Here is a 22,535-nt window from a genome sequence, read left to right as displayed (position 1 = left end):
TGCTATGGTTGCCCTTACTGGAGTTGTGTCACATGGGCAATATGGGAGAATCAAAGCAAGAAAGCTCTCCTTCAAAAAGAAACTGTTGACCCCAATTGCAAACTAGGGACGTGTAATCCTGTCAACTTCACTGTCTTCAACCCCGGAGACTCAAAATGGAAAAATGGTCTCAAAATTCGTATTTATACTAATGGGTGCAGTATTGACCCAGGAGCTGTGTTGGGTTTCCGGAGTATTTCTGTTCCACTCCAGGCTTCTACACACAAGCTCTTCCATTCTTTTTATGAAGAGATAGAAAGTGGTCCTCCACCTATTTCAGTCAGAACTAAAAACCTATTCATAGCCCTAGCAGTGACCATAGCCCAGACATTGATGATTACTTCTTGCTGTGTGTGTGGAGGAACTAATATGGGAGACCAGTGGCCCTGGGAAGCTAAAGAATTAGATCCCCAGAGACTCTTCAACAACTCAAGGGTATTCAAGAAAACCAGAGTCGGGGTTTGGTGTTCAAAGACTTTCATAATCGGCAGGAAATGCCTGGTGCAGTGGGACCCATTATTCAATATTCCAGTAGGAAACCTCACTTGCCTAGGCCAAAAATGCTATAATACATCTAGTCATACTTCTGACTGATGGGGAATCCCCAACTATACAGAGCCTAACCCTCACCCCCTAGCAAGCTTCCCCAATTTAAAGACCAGATGGAATGACTTGTCCACCGAAGGCCAGTGGCCTGCTCCAGAAGGATTATATTGGATTTATGGGGCTAATGCCTATTCAGTCTTGCCAGCCAATTGGTCAGGGGCATGCATATTGGGGACTACCCGCCCCTCCTTTTTCCTACTCCCCTTAGCCCAATGTGAATCATTAGGGGTCCCAGTTTATGATGGCAGAGGCCTCACCAGGAAGCACAGGTCTCTACAGATTGGAAACTGGAAAGATGATGAGTGGCCTCCTGAATGCATAATCCCATATTACAGGCCAACCACTTGGGCAGAAGATGAGTCCTGGGGTTACTGAACCCCAATTTACATGCTTAACAGAATTATTTGGCTCCAGGCAGTAGTTGAAATCATTACTAATGAAACAGACAAGGCTCTTAATTTGTTGGTAGGACAACAAGCCAAGATGCATAACGTTATTTATCAGAAACACCTGGCCCTAGATTACTTACTGGCTGCAGAGGGGGATGTCTGTGGGAAGTTCAATCTCAGTAACTGCTGCCTACAGATAGATGATAAGGGCAAGCTTATAGAAGAAATAACCAACAAGATGACTAAAATATCCCATGTCCCAGTCCAGACTTGGCAAGGATGGAATCCCGGAGAGCTATTTGGGGGTTGGTTTTCTTACCTAGGGGGATTCGAAACTCTTGTGAGAGTAGTCCTGCTCTTCCTTGGGACTTGTCTCCTTTTACCTTGACTCTTGCCATTATTCATGAGGATAGTTTCCAGCCTAGCTGAGGCCACTATGGATAGGAGGGCCACTGCACACCTCCTAGCCCTAAGAGGTTATCATCCCCGGGGCTTAGAAGATCAGGAGGTTGATGTCTTATAAGATTTAAGGGGCATCAAGAGGGGGGATTGAAGAGGAAAATTAGAAATTTGCACTTAGCTAAAAATAACTCCATGCTTGTTCTGCTTTTGTAAAATATGCTTGCTTTGCCAAGAAAAACAGAATGACCTAGCAACCCAATGTAACCATAAGATGTTTTGCTAAAAATGGAATGTTCTGTACCTGATCTTGTAAATTTCTGTTTGGAAAATTCTGTGCTCTGTAAACCAAATAACCAATCTACCCATGCTAACTGTAAGCATGTGCACTGACCCCTATAAGAGTAAAGCTCACCCTGAGCTCGGAGCCCAGAACTTTGGAGAGTTAGCTCATCTGGGGCCTCCAGCTTAATAAACCTGAGTTCTCAAACCCTCCAAGTGTGGTGCTTGGTTTCTTGATGGACTGATTTCTGCAACATATACATAATTCTTTTTATCTTTAATCTTAAAATAACCAGATTTTTTGTTTGTTGTTGTTTTAATAGTGTTCCCCTCAATAAACTTGTTTTCTTTATAAAAACATTTGAACATTAGATATAAACATATTTGTATCTAAGCAAGTAAATATGAATATAAAAATATCAACAACAAACTAATAAAGTTCATCTAGTCCAGAAAGGAAGAAGTAAAACTTCTTAATGATAGATGATAGTCTTTGTAGAAAACCCTATGAACTCTACAAGAAGAGCTACTATAAATAGCAGAGCTTAGCCAGATTGTAGGAAACAAAATCAACACACAAAAATTTATCATTTCAAGACATTATCAATAAATAACAGAAAATTAAATTTAAAAATACCATTTGCAAATGCACAAAACATGAAATTCTTAGTGATAAAGCTGGCAAAATATTGATATATGTAAGATCTCTATAAGAAAAACCTTTTTGAGAGAAATTAAAGGAGACCTAAATATACTGTGTTTCTGCAGCAGAAGATTCATTGTTAAGATGTCAGTTTTTCTCGGATTTATTCATGAGTCAATATAATCCCTTTAAAATTCCCACACGCATTTTGTAAAGAATAATAAACTATTTGTAAAATTCATAAGAAGATGCAAAAGGCCTAGAATAGAAAAAACAACTTTGATAAAGAAGGATGATGCTGGAGGATTTACATTATAAACTTCAAAATATATTGTGCAGCTACAAGAAATGAGACTGTGTGACATGGGCATCAAGAGAAATAAATAGATCAATAAAGAAGAATAAACAGTTCAAAAATAGACCCACACATAGCTTGTCAATTGATTTCAGCAAAGTTACAGGACTAGGCCATTTGATGGTGCTAGAAAAATTGGACATGCTATGAAGAAAGAAAGAAAGAAAGAAAGAAAGAAAGAAAGAAAGAAAGAAAGAAAGAAAGAAAGAAAGAAAGAAAGAAAAGAAAGAAAGAGAAAAAAGAAAAGAGAAAAGAAAAAAAAGGAAGAAGAGAAAGAAAAAAAAAGGGATACACACAAAGAAATCATGAGTAAATCTCAAAATAATTATGTTGAATCAAAGAAGCCAAGATAAGACTATATAGATGAAGACTGAGAGGGAGAGATTACAAAGGGGGGAGGGGATATGTTCATTCAGTAATTTGGGGGGTGATTTCATCGGTAAATATGTCAAATTTATCTAATTATACACTTTAAACTTGCAATTTACTGTATGTCCAATATACCTTGATAAAGCTGCTAAAATTTTGATAGAGAAATGAACAGACAATTCATGATAGTTTACTTTGGCTAAAAGGCACATATTAGAAATTAGGGCTGATCTGGAAGATTGTAAGGACATGTACGTTCCATAGACATAAAACATTATAAGAAAAGGCCTTGGAGCCCAGATTACACCTTTTGAAATCACAGAAAGAAAAAAGTTCACCTATTCTTTTTCTCCATGTGTAATCCTCGAAAACATCTCGATGAGTTAAGAACAAAAAGGTTTTTCTGTGTTCAGAGAGAATGGAATGGGTTTAGCTGGATTATATGAAATTTTAAATACTAAGGAAAAATGCAATATTACTGTGTGGTTTTAATAAAGCAATTTAATTGTTTTAATGTGGTTTTCAAAGTTTGATATTTGCTATAGAATCATTATTAATCTTCTTATCACTCGGGGAAAAAAGTTCGATGTTTGTTTTCAACACTCCAGGGATCAATAGGAATGCCACTACACTGTGAACAATTGAGTACTTTGTAATTATTTCTTTCCTATAGAGTCCAATTACTGGGATGCCAAACCCCAAGGGGAATTTGTGCTTACAGTCATCTCCTTCAGGTCCACATAGATCCAAATAAAAATGTCCTTCAATAACAGAGGACTAAGTGTCCGTAGGGTTACTATTCTTGCTCTGCTTAGTTGGTTTTAAGCTGATTCTCTTCATGAACACTCCTTGAATTCTTATGCAACATCAACTCCGTGGTTTTACCAGAATCAGAAAGATTCTGGGCCTTTAATGTTTGATTATAAAATGATCTTGTGTATGTGTATGTGTGTGAGTGTGCACATACATGCATTATGTGAAACCAAAGATAAAACTCATATGGAACCAACAGCCCTTTACCTAGTGGTGATACTCAGAAAAGTCATTAAATTCTATCTACCTTCAATAAGATGTTGAGGTTAAAATCAAATTCTGGAAGGCAGTGAAAAAGTCCTATCACCCCTGCTACTGCATATGAGTGAACAGGCAGGTGTTGTCTGTTTCATGGCAGGTAGGCACAAAGAGTGTAATGCATGGAGCCCACACCTCCTTCCACTAGTTCTATATCTGTTCTTCTGAATGTAAACCTTTGACATTCCCGAGTCCTGTCATATTAATAATATGTCTCATTTATATTGAACTTTGACGGCTATAGAGCATTCTCACATACATTAATACTGTAACATTACAAGGCTTAGTCAGGCAGGAATTCCTTTTACTAGAAGGGCACTGACAACCTACTATCCAATGTCTCTAGTTAGCAATGGGTCAACTGATGAATAAAAATTGAAGCTCCTGACTGTTAGCCCAATTCATAAACTGCTATATTTAGGGTCAAAAATGATGTCCTTCTCCACTCTATGACTTTCCAACAGTGGATTCACAAAGTTAACCTTAAAAATGAAAGGCAGAAACTCCTAACATTGTCTCTGACATCCCTATTCATTTATTCTGCCTGCTTTTCTCTCCTGGTTGTAATGATAGAATGAGGGATAAATTCCAGAACTTAAGGTATGTTAGATGTTCCTAATAAAAAAATAAAACTATCGCCTTTTTGAGGCCTAAATATTCCCATCTTCAAATTTCTTCAAAAACCCCAACTCATCAGAGACAGCATCACCCAAGAGTTCCTATTATATTAGAATATCTTAAAGGATCTTTGTATCTAATAGTTTGTCAAGGAAAGACAGTACAAAATATTTTTATTCATGTCAGTCGATACAGGTGTTTGTTTTCAATATTTTTCTGGTGTGTGTCCAGTTTGTAATAGCACTGAATTAAATCTGATCCCAACTTTGGTAGTCCTTATTTAGATTTTTCTAAGAAAACATAGAAATGTAAAGAATGTAAATGCAACCAAAACAGACAACAAAAATAAACTAAAACATAGGACACTTTTTTGTAAATGGAGGATACAGAATTGAGAGTTTCCAATTGCCATATATATATATTACTAACAAGAAAAAAATATCAAATTGTACACTTTAAAAATATCCAGTTTATTGCATGTCAATTATATATCAATAAAATTCTTTAAAAAAATGGAGAATAGGCTCTAAAAATCGTTAATGTCCATCTCAATATCTGATAATAACAATAAAAATGACCAAACCAAAAATTTTGATAACTTTTCACGTACCAGGCACTGTTTTAAGGTATTTGTACACATTATACCTGATTGATCTCAACCAGTCCCTTAGCTTTTAATATCATATACTCACTGATGATTCAGAAATTTTGTCCAAGTCAGACCTCGCCTCTGTACTCCAAACTCATGTGTTCAATTTCTTACTCAACATATCCATTTAGTCATATATCAATAACAGACATCAAAATTAAAATGTGCAAAACAGAAAAATGCCTCTTAAACCTGCTTCTCCACCACCACCATTGATTCAACCTCAGGCCTATATCCTCCATCCTGCCCCTGCCACGCTTTGTCAGAGGCCCATATCCATCTTGTAAACCAATGTCATCCATTCCAAATTTTTCTGACTACATCTTAATATCTCCCTCATTGCCAGGCTGACCCAAGCTATCATCTGTCAACAGAAGCACATTTTGTCTCCTATCTGATGTCAATGAATCTCCTTCAGTCTTTAATGAACACTCTTGACAGAGGAACCGGAGCCTAAGAGATCCTTTAAAGATACATCAGAGCATATGTAAAATTCCACCTTCTAAAAATGCCCCAGCATTGCCCCATCATACTTAAAATGAGATTCACAGTTTTTACCAAGACCTGCATCTGGCACATAGGCCCATTGACAGCCTCCACTTACCATTGTCTTCCTGGCTCTGACTGGTCCAGCCGCACTCCCCTCCTGGTGTTCCTCCAACGTTCCAAGCATGCTCTCTCTCACAGACTTTACACTCGATGTTCTCTCCGCACAGAATATTTTTTGATTCCAGTTTTATCTACATATAATTGACATATAACATTGTACTAGTTTTAGGTGTACAACATGATGATTCAGTACATGTATATATTTCAGAATTATCCCACTAAGTTTGGTTAACACCTGTCACTTCACCTGGTTACAATTTTTTTCTTATAATGACAATATAATAGCAACAAATATACAATACAGTACATGTTGATACAGTCATCATGCTGTACATTACATCCTCAGGACTTTAATCTTATAAGTAGAAGTTTGTATCTTTTGACAACTTTAACCTATTTCATGACCAGAACAACATTTTTAAAAATTATTTATTTATTTATTGAGTGAGTGAGTTGGGTGTTTGTTGCTGCACATGGGCTTTCTCTACTTGCAGTGAGCAGGGGCTACTGTTCTTTGTGGTGCATGGGCTTCCCAGTGTGGTGGCTTCTCTTGTTTCAGAGCTCGGGATCTAGGTGGTGGGCTTCAGTAGCTTTAGCATGTTGGCTCAGTACTTGTGGCTCACAGGCTTTAGAGCGCAGGTTCAGTAGTTATGGTACACGGGCTTAGTTGCTCCCTGGCATGTATGATCCTCCCAGAACAGGAATCAAACCTGTGTCCCCTGCATTGGCAGGTGGATTCTTAACCACTGCACCACCAGGGAAGTCCCAGAAGAATCTTTATCCAGATACAGACATGGCTGCGCCTCCACTGGTTCTCAAGCTGACTCCAATACATGGAGGTCAAGGAGAGACTAAAGAAAGAGGCAGATCACTTCAGATTGGGAGGTGACAGGTTTGATAAGCAAAACAACTTATGAGGCTTGTCTTTGGTGGCCACATGGCAGTAGATCTCCACACCTGCCTGCCAGAATCTTAAAACTTTATTTAGTGAAATAAATAATGAAAATAATATTAGCTTCAAATTTTGTGATTTAGGGCAAGTATTTAGTTCTCTTCTCTCTCCGTCCTTCAATCAAGAAAAAAGAAAGAAAACATCAAGAAAACTTGGAGGAAACCAAGCTCTTCGCAATTGGAGTCAGAGATGAGCAAATTAAAGATGCCAAATACAAGAGAGGAAATGCAAGAGATACCAGTTAAGAGAGCAGTACGCTCATTCTGAGACATCGGAAGAGAGCACAAATTTTCACAGATTGAACATCAGTAAAACAGAGTAGCAGCTCTGTACAGTTTCTCTAAAGGAGTCTGAATTACCGAAGGGTGATTTTCCATTTATAGGGGAACCTAAAATTCAGTTTGTGGAGAGAAAATGATTTTCACTCCTAAATGTCACATGGGAGTAATGAAAACTGGAGCTAAATGAAGCATCAACGTCTTGATAAAGCCTTCAATCAAAAGTAGATTTTCATCTCTTGTTTCCCAAAATTCTGTGTCAAAAACTGTGTCATTCATCAGATCTTGGATCTGCAAATCCTGTCTGACGACAATGTTTGTCTAATGAGAACCTCTTCCCAAAACCTCACTGGGAGAAAAATGGAAACAGGAAATCATTCTTCAGTAACTGAGTTTATCCTCGAGGGGTTAACAGACCAGCCAGGACTCCAGCTGCCTCTCTTTTTCCTGTTTCTATTAATCTACATGGTCTCCAGGGTGGGAAACTTGGGCTCTGCCTTTTTAATCAGGATCATTTCTCAGCTTCACACACCCATGTATTATTTTTTCAGTAATTTGTCTTTCATAGTTCTCTGCTACCCCTCGGTCATAATTCCAAAGGTGCTGGTGAACTTCATGTCAGAGAAGAATTACACTTCCTTTCCTGAGTGCTTGGCCCAGCTCTTTTTCTTCTGCTTCTTTGGTATTGATGACTCCTACATGCTGACTGCGGTGGCATATGATTGTTATGTTGCCATCTGTAACCCCTTGCTCTACAATGTTACCATGTCCCACAGAGTCTGTTTTCTACTGGTCACCAGTGTGTATATAGGGGGCCTTGGTTCACACCAGCTACCTATCTAGTCGCTCCTTCTGTGGAGCTAATGTCATCCACCATTACTTCTGTGACATCCTTCCTCTCCTGGATATATCTTGTTCAAGAGACTACACCAAGGAACTTTTGGTGATGATTTTGGTTGGATTCCATGTCTTTGCATGTGCTGCAGCCATCTTCATCTCTTATGCCTCCATCCTTTCCAAATCTTGTACATCCACTCATCTGAAGGCAGGTCCAAAGCTTTCAGTACCTGCAGCTCCCACCTTGCAGCTGTTGGGGTCTTCTATGGCTCCATCATCTTCATGTATTTTAAACCATCTACCAGTGACACAACACAGGAGAAGGTAGACTATGTGTTTTATACCATAGTGATTCCCATGCTTAACCCCCTTATCTACAGCCTTAGGAACAAGGATGTCGAAGAATCCCTAAAAAAAGTTCTGCATGGTGGGATACTTTCCAGATCTGTGTAGAAAACAGCACTTTTTAAAATAAATGGCACAAATAAATCTTATGTTTTATTTCAGTTTGTTTTAAAAAGTAACTATTTAGTATCAAATCAAGGGCATTTTACACTAAAATGTCTGCATGATTTATTTTTAGTGACCCTCATTTCCTCTTTAGGTACCAACTATTCCCATACCTATTGTGCTCCTTAGTCTCCTAGCTAGTCAAGAAATAAACTTCTTAGCCTACATGCTTCCCCACTGATATAAGCTTATAAGTATCTCAGAACCCTTCCTTTTTCTAATTTTTCTTGCTAAACTGAAAATCCCTGACCAAACATCCTATGTTAAAGTTATAATATTTAATGATGGCTGAATGTGTAAATCCATTCAGGTAGCATTTTAAGGCAAAACAGGGTTATAGAAGCAATGTACATTTCTTAGTAGAATTTTTAAGGGAATCTACTTGGTAGCAAATAAGAAGAAATAGTATTTTCATAAGACTTCTAGCCATTGTTATAACCATCAAAAATGTGATCTATCTTGTGGAGGTCTCAAACAGGGTGGAGGTTGGGATGGGCATGGCAGAAAGGGACAAAATGATTTACAATTTTAAATTTTCACTGTAATTTTAATTTACATATTTTCTTTCCAACTTACTGCATACATTGACTTCTTTAAGTTGGATCTCAGGGTGACTTTCTTCTAGATAACTTCCTTAATTAGTCCATTTTTACTCTCTTACTATTCATAATAATTCTTCAGCCTCACTACACAATTATAGTTCACTCATCCGGTCAATCAATCAATCAATCAATATTTGCTAGACAACTATGTGCCACACAGAATAAAACTCCTACTCTCATGAGAAGATAATATAAAACAAGAAAGCATGTATTCTGCCCAATGCTGATAAGTGCAATGGAGTAAACTAAAGCAGAGAAGGGGGCTGGGTGATGAGGAGGGGGGAGGCTTGCTCTTATAATTATAAAGATCAGAGTCTGAGAAATATATTTAATAGAACTCTGAGGGAGGTGAGGAATCAAGTTATGTGACTGAGCTAAGAAACTTCATGCAAAGAGAACACAAATATAATCTCTGAAAGAGGAGCATGTTCAGGCACATGCAAGGAGCAAACATTTGGAAAGTTTGTTTAAACAGAGAAAACAGGAGTCAGTGTAAGGAAAGTGATAGAGGAATGCTGGGGGAGGGAGGCAAAATCTGTAGAGCTTCACGGGAAAGTTTGTGTCATTTAAAGCTTGTGTTTCCTTATTAATTTTCTGTCTGGATGATCTGTCCATTGGTGTAAGTGGGGTGTTAAAGTCCCCCACTATGATTGTGTTACTGTCGATTTCTTCTTTCATTGTTGTTAGCATTTGCCCTATGTATTGAGGTGCTCCTATATTGGGTGCATATATATTTATAATTATTATCTCCTCTTCTTCATTTGATCCCTCGATCTTTATGTAGTGCCCTTTCTTGTCTCTTGTAACATTTTTTTAAGAACTTTTATTGAGATACAGTTAACAGACAATAAACAGCATATATTTAGAGTGTACAATTTGGTATCCCAGTCTCCCAATTTATTCCCCCCCAACCCTTCTCGCTTTCCCCACTTGGTGTCCATGTGTTTGTTCTCTACACCTGTGTCTCTATTTCTGCCTTGCATTTCCTCTTTCATAGTTGTTAGCATTTGCTTTATGTATTGAGATGCTCCTATATTGGGTGCTTATATATTTATAATTGTTATCTCCTCTTCTTGGATGGATCCCTTGATCTTTATGTAATGTCCTTTCTTGTCTCTTGTAACATTTTTTATTTTAAAGACTATTTTATCTGATATGAGTATTGCTACTCCAGCTTTCTTTTGATTTTCATTTGCATGGAATATCTTTTTTCATCCCCTCACTTTCCCTCTGTATGTGTGCCTAGCTCTGAAGTGGGTCTCCTTGAGACAGCATATATATGGGTCTTGTTTTTGTATCCATTCAGCTAGTCTGTGTCTTCTGGGTGGTGCATTTAGTCCATTTACATTCAAGATGATTATCAATATGTATGTTCCTATTACCATTTTCTTAATTGTTTTGTTTTTGTTTCTGTAGGTCCTTTTCTTCTCTTATGTTTCCCGCTTAGAGAAGTTCCTTTAGCATTTGTTGTAAGACTGGTTTGGTGGTGCTGAATACTCTTAGCTGTTGCTTGTCTGTAAAGCTTCTGATTTCTCCATCTAATCTGAATGAGATCCTTGCTGGGTAGAGTATTCTTGGTTGTAGGTTCTTTCCTGTCATCACTTGAAATATATCATGCCACTCCCTTCTGGCTTTTAGAGTTTTTGCTGAGAAATCAGCTGTTAACCTGATGGGAGTCCCCTTATATGTTATTTGTCATTTTTCCCTTGTTGCTTTTAATAACTTTTCTCTGTCTTTAATTTTTGTCAATTTCACTACTATATGTCTTGGCATGTTTCTCCTTGGGTTTATCCTGCCTGGGATTCTCTGCGCTTCCTGGACTTGGGTAGCTATTTCCTTTCCCATGTTAGGAAAGTTTTCAACTATAATTTCTTCCAGTATTTTCTCAGATACTTTCTCTCTCTCTTCTCCTTCTGGGACCCCTATAATGCAAATGTTGATGTGTTTAACATTGTCCCAGAGGTCTCTTAGGCTGTCTTCAGTTCTTTTCATTCTTGTTTCTTTATTCTTTTCTGCATCAGTGATTATCACCATTCTGTCTTCCAGGTCACTTATTCGCCCTTCTGCCTCAGTTAATCTGCTATTGGTTCCTTCTAGTGTATTTTTCATTTCAGTTATTGTGTTGCATATCTCTGTTTGTTTGTTCTTTAATTCTTCTAGGTCTTTGGTAAACTTTTCTTGCAACTTTTCAATCTTTGCATCCAATCTTTTTTCAAAGTCCTGGATCATCTTCACCATAATTAGTCTGAGTTCTTTTTCCAGAATAGTGCCTATCTCCTCTTCATTTAGTTGTTTTTCTGGTGTTTTATCTTGTCCCTTCATCTGGTACAAAGTCTTTTGCCTTTTCATTTTCTCTGTGTTTCTGTGGCTGTGATTTTCAGTTCCACAAGATGAAATACTGCTGATACTGCTTGATTCTGCTGTCTGCCCTCTTGGGGAGGAAGCTGTCTAGGAGGCTCATGGGTGCTTCCTGATGAGAGGGACTGATGGTGGGTTGGGCTGGGTGGGTGGGGCTCAGTAAAATTTTAATCTGACTTGGTGGGTGGGGCTCAGTGACACTTTAATCTGCTTGTCTGCCAATGGGTGGGGCTGTGTTCCCACCCTGGTGGTCATTTGGCCTGAGGTGACCCAGCACTGCAGCTTACAGGCTCTTTGGTGGGGCTAATGGTGGACTCTGGGAGGACTCACGCCAATGGGCACTTCTCAGAACCCCTGCCACCAGTGCCCCTGCCTCCTCAGTGAGCCACAGCTGCCTCCCACCTCTGCAGGCAACCCTCCAACACCAGCAGGTAGGTCTGGTTCAGTCTCCTATGGGGTCACTGCTCCTTCCCCCTGGGTCCTGGTGAGCACACTTTTTTGTGTGCCCTCCAAGAGTGGAGTCTCTGTTCCCCCCAGTCCTGTGGAGGTCCTGCAATCAAATCCCACTGGCTTTCAAAGTCTGATTCTCTGGGGATTCCTCCTCCCAATGCTGGACTTCCAGCTTGGGAAGCCTGACGTGGGTCTCAGAACCCTCAGGGCTTCTGTGGTATAACTGTTCTCCAGCTTGTGAGTCACCCATCCAGCATTTATGGGATTTGATTTTAATGCGATTGCGCTCCTCCTAGCGTCTCATTGCGGCTTCTCCTTTCTCTCTGGATGTTGGGTGGTTTTTTTTTTGGTGAGTTCCAGTGTCTTTCTGTCGATGGTTGTTCAGCAGTTAGCTGTAATTCCGATGCTCTTGCAAGAGGGAGTGAGCACCCGTCCGTCCTCCTACTCTGCCATCTTGATTCTTTTCTCTCTCGAGTTTCACGGGAAAGTTTGAAAGGTTTTATGGTTCTTCTAAGTGAAATGGGAAGCCACTGAAGGATTTGAAAAGAAGAATGACCTGATCTGATTAATATATGACTCTTGCTCTTTCTGTTGAATAGGCCTAGAAACGATATCCAAACAAAAATGATCATACCTATCATCCAGTGATATTTGGTTACTAAATATCACACCCCACTAAAGGAAATCAAGACAATGGAGAAATGGCAGATTCCAAACTGGGATATCTAAAATTCAAGACGAGCCTAGAGCATCTCAGTATTTCTTAGAGTAAGTAAGAGCCCAACATTTACAGACATGTCAAAAAGGAAGGAGCTCCTACTGTACAAATTTAGGACAATTTGAACATCAAAATGGATGACTGATGAGAATTTATGAGTCTTTCCTGATACAAAAATAATACTAATGACAATAATAAAATTAAAAGTAATAGAAAAGGGAAGTTCTTCTTTACAGAACAACATCAACTACCAAATGCAAAAGGAATGATATAATTAGAAACTCATGTTGCACTGACCATACTAGTAATTGAATTATGCAAGAATCTTTCATGGAAACTAAAATTGGTGGTTAAGAAGAGCTTCCCTCTTAAGGGAATAAGAACAAGGCAGACCCACAATCTTAAAGTATCATGTCACAGATTACTCATTCATAACAAAGGGACGGGAGGACCTTTACAATTGTAAATTTTAGTGGAAAACTGTTAACCAAATGACTATACTTAACATCACGAATAATGGGACAAATTGATGCCATGTGCCTTCTGCTGCAATTTTCTGAAAGAAATAACACAATGTCACCCAAGTAGCCCTCTGAGCCAAACATGTTTAACCTGAATTTAATTATGAGGAATCAGGCAAATCAAAACTGAAAGATAATCTGAAAAATAACTAACCAGTTTCTTTCTAAATGCCAATGTCATAAATGACAGAAAAAGGCTGAGAAAAAGTCCTTAATTATGTATACTAAAGGGAAATGTCAATTAAATATTATGCTTAGTTAGCTCTCAGATAAAAAAAATAACCTATAGTACATATTATTGGAGCAACTGAGGACATTTACCTGTAGATTGTATGTTCATCAGTAAAACTGAACCAATGTCAAATTGCCTGAGGGTCGTAGCTGTGTTGTGGTTAAGTAGGAGGATGCTTCCATTCTTCAGAGACATATGCTGAACTGTTTAGGGATAAAATGTGATGATGTGCATAGTCATCTCTCAAATGATATGGCATTGTGTGTGTGTGTGTAGTGTGTAAGTGCATGTGTACATGTGCATGCAGTGTGGTGTGGGGAAATAGAAAACTAAAGTAAATGTGGCAAAATGCTAACAATGTGAATCCAGGTGAAGGATACATAGATGATCATTGTTCTACTCTTGTGACTTTTCCGTAGGTTATAAATTGTTCAAAACAATAGGTAGCAGAGGAAATAATCACCCTGTCTGCTCTCTGGCAAAGAAAACATAGTAGGATATGACTGTGAACAGGGAGATCACCTAGGAGGTGATTATGTTAATCCAGGTGAGAGATAAGAGTGACTTGACCCAGGATGGGCACAGCCAAGATGAGATTCTGGATATATCTTGAAGATCAAGTTTTAATATTTGTTGATGGATTTAGATGGAAGTTGCTAGAGAAAGAGCATAATAAAAGCTCCAATATTTGGGGCCTCAGCAAGTGGAAGGATGGAGCTGCAATTTCTAAAACTGGAAAATTGTGGGAGGAGATTAGACGTGTGCATTTATTCCACGCATGATAGCCATGTCTCCCTTACTAGAAAAAAAAAGCTTCTTTGAGACACAAAAAGTTTTGTCCCTTTTATTTTGTGTACTAGCAATACTATTAAAAAATATTTGTCAAAAATAGAGCAAAATGTTCTAGATCTCAAGAAGGAGACATAAACAGTACCAGGAGACTGAAGGAAAGTGAGTGGATAGTGGCTGAGGATCATCCCAGTTACATACGTACTCACACAAGTCTGAAGGAAACATGTTACTTAAACAGGGTTCATGTTTAACACGGAGCTCTTCTACTGCAAGCAGATTAGACAAAAACTGTGCTGAAAAGCTAAAAGATGGACCAGTGTTGAAAACAGCATGACGAAACAAAATTGAAATAATACACTTTCCCTCTAGTGTTTGGCTCTTCACTCTGACTTTCAGAAGAAAGTCATTATACTGAGATTTAGGAACTCTGGGCAAATCTGTTCCAAAATACCTCTGTAGTTAGGGCTTTTTATGTATCTCTGGGGTTCAGTTTTTTTAAGTTCTATAAATGCTTTCAGGTTCCTAGGAATATAATAGGAAAGGTCTTGTGTAATATGAATTCATAGAAAGCTATCATCTCCTTCAGAGCACTTACCACAACTTTAATTAAACATGATTCTGACAGTAGTTGGATAACATCTGCCCACTCCTCTAGAGTGTAGGATTTATGACGACAATGGCTATGTTTCTCTCAAATGCCTTTCTATCTCTAATACCCAGAGCAACAAATGACACACAGTTGTTCAAACAATGTTTACTGAATGAATCAATGAATCTCTAAGAATAAGAGTTATATGTAAACATTAAATAAAGGAAAAGTGAGTAGAGGAAATATATGCAGCAAAACTCCAAGATACATATATTTCTCTCCTCTGGGAATATCCCTGTCTGGTCTCAGTCTCTGGTTCAATAACTTCTTACACCTCTCCAAAAGATTTCCCTTGGCTAGGTGAAACAGATGTGCTCATATTCCCAGGCCACACTACAAGGGGGAGGCAGGAGGAGAAGGACAAAATGTTACTCAACAACTGAGTTTCAAAAATATTAAAAGTTAATTTGTTAAACACCATCTTCATAGATACTGTCCCACGTCATCCTTACAAAGGCACCGTAATCAAGGATCTCATTTTTATGGGATATAAACGGGAAATTTTAGACTCAGAGAGAATGAGGAGCTTGCCTGAGGTCTCAACTAGTAAATGGCAGAACCAGGATGGATGCAACCCTAGTTTCTTGGACTCTAAAGCCCACAGTTTTTATTCTCATGTGGATTAAGACTTGCCTGTTTTTGTGAGTAAAAATTGAAGGAATTCTTATAAAATATATCATTTGCCTCATTTACACTACATGAGGATATAAAAAAGATGAAAGTTTTCAATATTTCTACTCTATTCCCAAGCTTATTTAATTTATTAAGTGCAGAAAATTCTAGAAAAATAATACAGCTCTCTAATGGTAGTAAAGCATATCTAATCCAACCTACCATTTTCTTAGTTATAAAACCTGAGATTCAGAAAGGTTAACATTTTACTCAAGGCCATAAGCCTGGCAAAGAGTAAAACTAGGATGCAAACGCATATTTTCTGCCAGCAAGTACAGTAATTCTTCCACCATTCCAAAAAGACTTTTCAAATTAGAATTCATAACCACTGCCTGCTATTGATATGTTCAGATGACAAGCTTTTTCAAATAAAGTCATGATTCATACTCCATTTCATCCTAAGAATCCCTTGATCTGGCCCTGCCAATCTCTCTGTTCTCAGTGGATAACACTTTCCATTGATCACAATCCTCTAATCACCAAAGTCCATTCTCTTCCCCTTAGACAGAAAAGCTTTCCATCTTTTGTTGTGTTCCTACTGCTTAGAATTCCATGCAGTTGTGATCCTCACATGCCTAGAATCTTGATACTGAGATTCCACCTTAAATATCACTTCTTCAGAAAAGCCTTTCCTGAACACTTAGTCTAAGTAACCTCAAAGAATCATATCATCCTGATTTCTTTTCAGCTACCATACATTTCTTGTTAATTTGTTTGATTGTTTGTTTCATCCTTCTAAAATGTCAGCTTCGTGAAAGCAGGGACTTCACCTGTCTGGTTCACTGTAGTATTTACAATACAGATGCCAACAATCTACAGTAACAAAATGCAAGCCAGTTGTTGCCTGAGAACAGAGGTCAAAAGAACACTTTTGAGAGTGAATGAATATTTTTCTTCTTGAGAGTAGTGTTCATTTCATATATGGATAGATGTGTCAAAACCAATCAAATTGTACATTTTACATATGTGCAGTGTAGTGTATTTCAATTACACTTCAATAAATGGGTGTACACTTAGATGTTAGTAAAGTTGAAAACATTGCCTAGAACCATAAAAAATCTTTGTGGTATTTTTATTGGGGTTGCATTAAGTTGGTAAATTAGAGAGATTGACATCTGTAAATGTTGACTTGTATACAAGAACAATAAATGTCTTTTCATTTGTTCAAGTCTGCTTTTTTATATTTCAGGAGGATTGGAATCTTTGTGTCAAGTAGGCTTTGCACATTTTTTGTTAAATTCATTCATATGTGTTTTATACACACGAAGTTTTCTATATTATTATGTCCTGTAATTTGTTATCAATTTTATATTCATTTTTGAATGTTATTTATTTCCTGTAACCTTACTGAATTTTTTATTGTTAGTTTTATTTTTGATTGTATAGGTTTTCCCAGGTATGCTATCATATCATCGACAAATAAAGATGAATTTATCCCACTTCTTATACTGCTAGTTGATTTCTCATATTTAATTGCATCAACTAATCACTTTAGTATAAAAATAAATTATGATGGGGTAGTGGGCACATTGCCCTTGTTCTGAATTTTAGTAGAAAGACCTCTAATATTTTCTATTAAAAAGCATGCTAGCTACAGAATCAGTTTTTTTTTATTATTATTATGTTAAGGAAGTGTCTGTTTCTATTTTACAGAGTATTTTTTTCCAGAAATAATAAAATTTTAATGTTGTTGATGTCTTTTGCGGTATTTATAGAGATTTGCATAGTTTTTTCTCTTCTTACATATATGTATAGACATCAGATATTACAGTACTCCACTATTCAAAAAACCTTTCAGTTCTGTAATAAAACCTATTGGTGAGGTGACATTGCCTTATACTGGTGCTAGATTCTGTTTACTAATATTGTATTTAGTATTCTTGCTTTAATATTCTTAACTATTATTAGCTTATAATATTCTTTTCTGATTTTGTCAGTTTTAAGTATAATGTTATAATGTCTTCATAAAAGGAATTTGGAAATTTTTCCTTATTTTCATTCTCTGGATTATTTTTTATTTTGTTTTCTTTGTTGTTTGTTTGCTTTTTTAAGTATGAGGACTATTTTGTCTTTGAAGATTTTTTAGAAATGCTCTTTGAAACCATCTAGACCTAGTGTTCTTCTGTGGAGTAGTTTTTTTTTTTTTAATAATTTAAATTATAAATGAAAATTGATCTAAGACTTGCCATGTATATAATTGTGATAAACTGTATTTTTCTACAAAACTATCCCTTTTAATTATGTTTAAAGTTTATTTCATGAAGATCTTAAAAAAATGATCTCATGATTTACCTAAATTTCCTCTGTTTCAATGGTTTCTAATTTATTACTTTGCATATTTATCTATGTTCTTTTATCTTTATTAATGTAACCATGTTTGTATATTTTAATTTTTAAAAAAATAGGATTTTGATTTTTACATTATGTCTGCTTTTCTACTGTCTATTAATTGCTTCTTTGTATATTTTCCTTAGTTCTCTTTTCTGTTTGCTTTATTATTTTCTTTCTCATTTTTAGAATTAAGTACTTAATTTACATTCCTGTGTTTATTTTTGAAGTATTATTTGCATGCAGTGAAATGAACAAATATCAAGTATGCAGATGGATCATTTTGAAAAATGAACACACTGTGTAGCCTACATCCCTAGCAAGATGTAAAACATTTCCATCACTGAGAATGTTCTTTCTTGCCCATTGCTAGTCAACACCCCCACCTCCAAATCACTACTGTTGTTTTTTTTTTTTTAAACCATAGGCGAGTTTTGCCTGTCGTTGATCTTCAAATGTACACTGTGGACAAGTTTTGCTCTTTGAGACAAATTCCAGTAATCTTAGTTCATCCATATTCTCTTCTGTTGGTACAGAAGCATGGATATCTTTAATGGATATCTTTTTTTCTTTTTTTCAGGACATTATGTCTCTTTCCCCATCCTAGTCCTCCCCATCCCTTACTTCCCTCCCTTCTACTTTACTTCCCCCTCCCCTTCCCCCTCCCTCTCAGTCTCCTTCCTCTTCTTCTTCTCCTCAGGATTTTACATTTACCCATCTGCTTTTCTTTTCCCCTTTCCAACAATAAAGATGTAAAAAAGATATTTTGGTCTTCACTTGACAGATTGCTTATTTTTTCTATTGGTGCAGAACAAGGGCTCTGTATTTGACTTTCTCAAATCACTGTACCTTGTGCATTGGCCCAGGGTTATACAGAAGTAAACAAGTCAAAGCCACAATGAGGTATCACCTCACACCAATCAGAATGGCCATCATCACAAAGTCTGGAAACAACAAATGTTGGAGAGGGTGTGGAGAAAAGGGAACTCTCCTGCACTGTTGGTGGGACTGTAAGTTGGTACAGCCACTATGGAAAACAATTTGGAGGTTCCTTAAAAAACTACAAATAGAACTACCATATGATCCAGTCATCCCACTCCTGGGCATATACCCAAAGAAAACCATAATCCCAAAAGAAACTTGTACCATAATGTTTATTGCAGCACTCTTTACAATAGCCAGGACATGGAAGCAACCTAAATGCCCATCAACAAATGAATGGATACAGAAGATGTGGCATATATATACAATGGAATATTACTCAGCTATAAAAAGGGATGAGATGGAGCTATATGTCATGAGGTGGATAGAACTACAATCTGTCATACAGAGTGAAGTAAGTCAGAAAGAGAAGGACAAATATTGTATGCTAACTCACATATACGGAATCTAAAAATGGTACTGTTGGACTCAGTGACAAGAACAGGGAAGCAGATACAGGGAATGGACTGGAGAACTCGAGGTATGGGAGGGGGCGGGGGGTGAAGGGGAAACTGAGAAGAAGCGGGAGAGTAGTACAGACATATATATACTACCAACTGTAAAATAGTCAGTGGGAAGTTGTTGTATAACAAAGGGAGTCCAACTCGAGGATGGAAGATGCCTTAGAGGACTGGGGCAGGGAGGGTGGGGGGGAATCGAGGGGGGGGCGTCAAGGAAGGGAGGGAATATGGGGATATGTGTATAAAAACAGTTGATTGAACCTGGTGTACCCCCCCAAAAAAAATAAAATAAAATAATAATTAAAAAAAAAAAAAAAAAAGAAGTAAACAAGAGAAGTAGATTTAGGAACAAAAAAGCATCTAAGTGTTTTGGGCTTTCAATGGGGAGGTCTGAATTTGACCTCAGTGGCATAAATTGACACTTTTTTTGTGATGTTTTTATAGTTTATGTTTTATGTATGACTTTCAGCTAAGAGATCCCTGCAGGTGGCTATGAGTCTAAACTTCTGACAGTGTGGGATTTGAACCTTCACAGGCATTATACTGCAGATTTGTTCAAAGCTGAGTGAATAATTTTATGTGGGTGCACATTCATTTCTCCAGGGGCTGCACTCCAAAGTGCTGGCTCTGAAGCAAAGGCAAGTGCATCAGCAGAAGCTAAGCTTCTTGAAACATGTGAACTAAGTGAGCCTCCACACAGCCATGTGTCTATGGTCCTAGCAAATGTAGGCTGTGTAAATTGAGCCAGCTTCAGTGATTGCACACGCATATATTGCTGCAGCTTAAGCCTGATGATATAGAGGAAGCTTTTCCCAAGCAGGGAGTGATTTGATTATTAAAATAAGAGAAACTTTACATATAAATTATCATTTGGAATGTAGGGGACAGAACAATCATTTGATGTTTTCACTCTATTTTCAGGCCTGTCTTCAAGAAATATGAGTTCCAAGACTAGTAGAGCAGGGCGGTTGGGCTGCTGTACATTGTGCCAGTCTTCTATGGTGCTTTAAACTGCCTTTGACACCCAGACATGGAACTGTGGGGAGCCTAACTGGATTACTGTGGCTTGTGCACAGCCTCAAGAAGTAGCTCCTACCCAGTGGGCTCCACTTGCCTCTTGGTTTGTTTAATGCATAAGCTCTGATCAGGGCTTTAGGTTTCCATCTTCTAATATGGAGTGTCCCTTTAAATGGGTGGTAGATTTCGTTAATTAACCAATAAAAATGGGAAGAGGGCTTACCCTAAAAAGAGTCCTATATCTTAGTTTATAGAGAAAGAGAGAGTTCAATTAAAATATTGCAAACCTAAAAACTAAGAAGGTAATATTAGAGACCTGGAATTGCAACACTCTGTTTCTAGGAACCAAGTCTGGTTATGGAATCAAAGTTTGCTTCAGTTTTATAAGCATAATAGGAGCAGTAGAAAAAAAGAAAACCAAATAGAGTAAAATACGCTAATTAAACTGGAATAAGAGCGAGCTAGGGAGCGAGAAAGAGAGAGAGAGAGATCAGATTAAGTATCTATGTATTAGAAAATAGTCATTTGAATGCCAGGAACCTGGATCCAGGAAGCTATTCATTGAAATATTAAAGCCACTGAAAAAGGGTAAATAGCACATGTTCCCCTTAAAGACTGAAAGATCTTAAGGAATGGGAATGCCTGAGAAGCTTCAGGTATTATTAACTAGACCTTGAGAAAACATGCAAAAGAAATATACCACATAGAGAAGATATATTTAAGGGACCAGTGGGCAAGGCCATGATAAAAGGCCAGGACATTGTTAAACAAACTCAACAGGATAACAAGGAAAAATGAACAAGAAAGAATGTTTTATCATTTGAACCATTTGATTTTCCCATCTATAAAACTCAAAACCAAGAATCATTCCCTCACCAAAACCTTCCACACTGCTTTCTTCACATGCTTCTTTCTCAGACTGTATATTAAAGTGTTCAGCATGGGGATCACTGTGGTATAAAACACTCAGGACACTTTCTCCTGTTCCAGGGAGTTACTGGAAGGGGGCTTCAAATACATGAATGTGATAGACATGAAGAAGATCCCCACAGCCAGGAGATGAGAGCTGCAAGTGCTAAAAGCTTTGGACCAGCTGGCTGAGGTTCAGATGCGAAGGATGCTGTAGAAGATGAAGACATAGAAAATGAAGACAGCTAGGGTGAGCAGAAAGGTGCTCAATCCCCCAATGATAAAAAGCAGAAGCTCACTGAGGTGTGCACTGTAACAGGACAGATTGAGGGAAGGAAGAACATCGCAGAAGTAATAGCTGATGATGTGGGACTTGCAGAAGGATAGTTGCACCATGGCACTTGTATGGGCTAAGGCAGAGAGAAAAAGCAGAATGAAGGCAACCAGTATGAGCAGTGAGCAGACCTTAAAGGACATGATCACATTGTAGAGCAGTGGGCTACAGATGACAACGTAGTGATCATATACCATTCCAGTCAGAAGGTAACCCTCGGCCACCACAAATACCACAAAGAAAAACAGCTGTGCCATGCACTCAGAATAAAGGATCGTATTCTGTTTCCCTCAGAAGTTCACCAGCATTTTGGGGGTAATGACAGAGGAACAGCAAAGATCAATGAATGACAAGCTGCTGAGGAAGCAGTACATAGGGGTGTGAAGCAAAGGGCTCACTGCAATCAGGAGAATCAAGTCCAATTTCGCCACCACTGTCACCACATAAATCCCCAAGAACAGGAGCATGAAAGGCAGCTGGAGCTCTGGCTCCTGTGTTAAACCCTCTAAGACAAATGTGGATACTGTAGAATAATTTTCTGCAACCATTCTTCTTTGGAAATGTCTGTGGAAATGAAGAGTAAGAATTACGTTAAAATGGATCTTCAATCTCTTTCCAACAAAACCAGACCTGCATAAGCAAGGTGAATAGGAACAGAGAGACTGAATCACAGCTCTCATTATCTCTGGTCCTCTATCCCTAGAGCAGTGGTCCCCAACATTTTTGGCACCAGGGACCAGTTTCAATGGAGGGGGTGGGGCAATGGTTCAGGTGGTAACTCAAGCCATGGTTCGGGTGCCAATGCGAGTGATGGGGAGCCATGGGGAGTGGCAGATGAAACCTCCCTTACTTGCTGGTAGCTCACCTACTTCTGCGCAGCTCAATTCCTAACAGCCTGCGGACCA

General features: G+C 38.0%; 2 pseudogenes; one reads left to right on the top strand and one right to left on the bottom strand.

Annotated features, from left to right (window-relative positions):
* Positions 1 to 7,619: 7,619 nt before the first annotated feature.
* Positions 7,620 to 8,549, top strand: LOC130860650 (olfactory receptor 8D2-like; annotated as a pseudogene).
* A 12,702-nt stretch (positions 8,550 to 21,251) lies between these two features.
* On the bottom strand, positions 21,252 to 22,178 carry LOC130860651 (olfactory receptor 8D1-like; annotated as a pseudogene).
* Positions 22,179 to 22,535: the final 357 nt, after the last annotated feature.

Source organism: Hippopotamus amphibius, chromosome 9, assembly GCF_030028045.1.
Source record: "Hippopotamus amphibius kiboko isolate mHipAmp2 chromosome 9, mHipAmp2.hap2, whole genome shotgun sequence".
In the NCBI taxonomy this organism is placed as follows: domain Eukaryota; kingdom Metazoa; phylum Chordata; class Mammalia; order Artiodactyla; family Hippopotamidae; genus Hippopotamus; species Hippopotamus amphibius.
The sequence above is the reverse complement of the archived record's forward strand: the minus strand, read 5'-3'. Positions and strand labels throughout refer to the sequence as shown.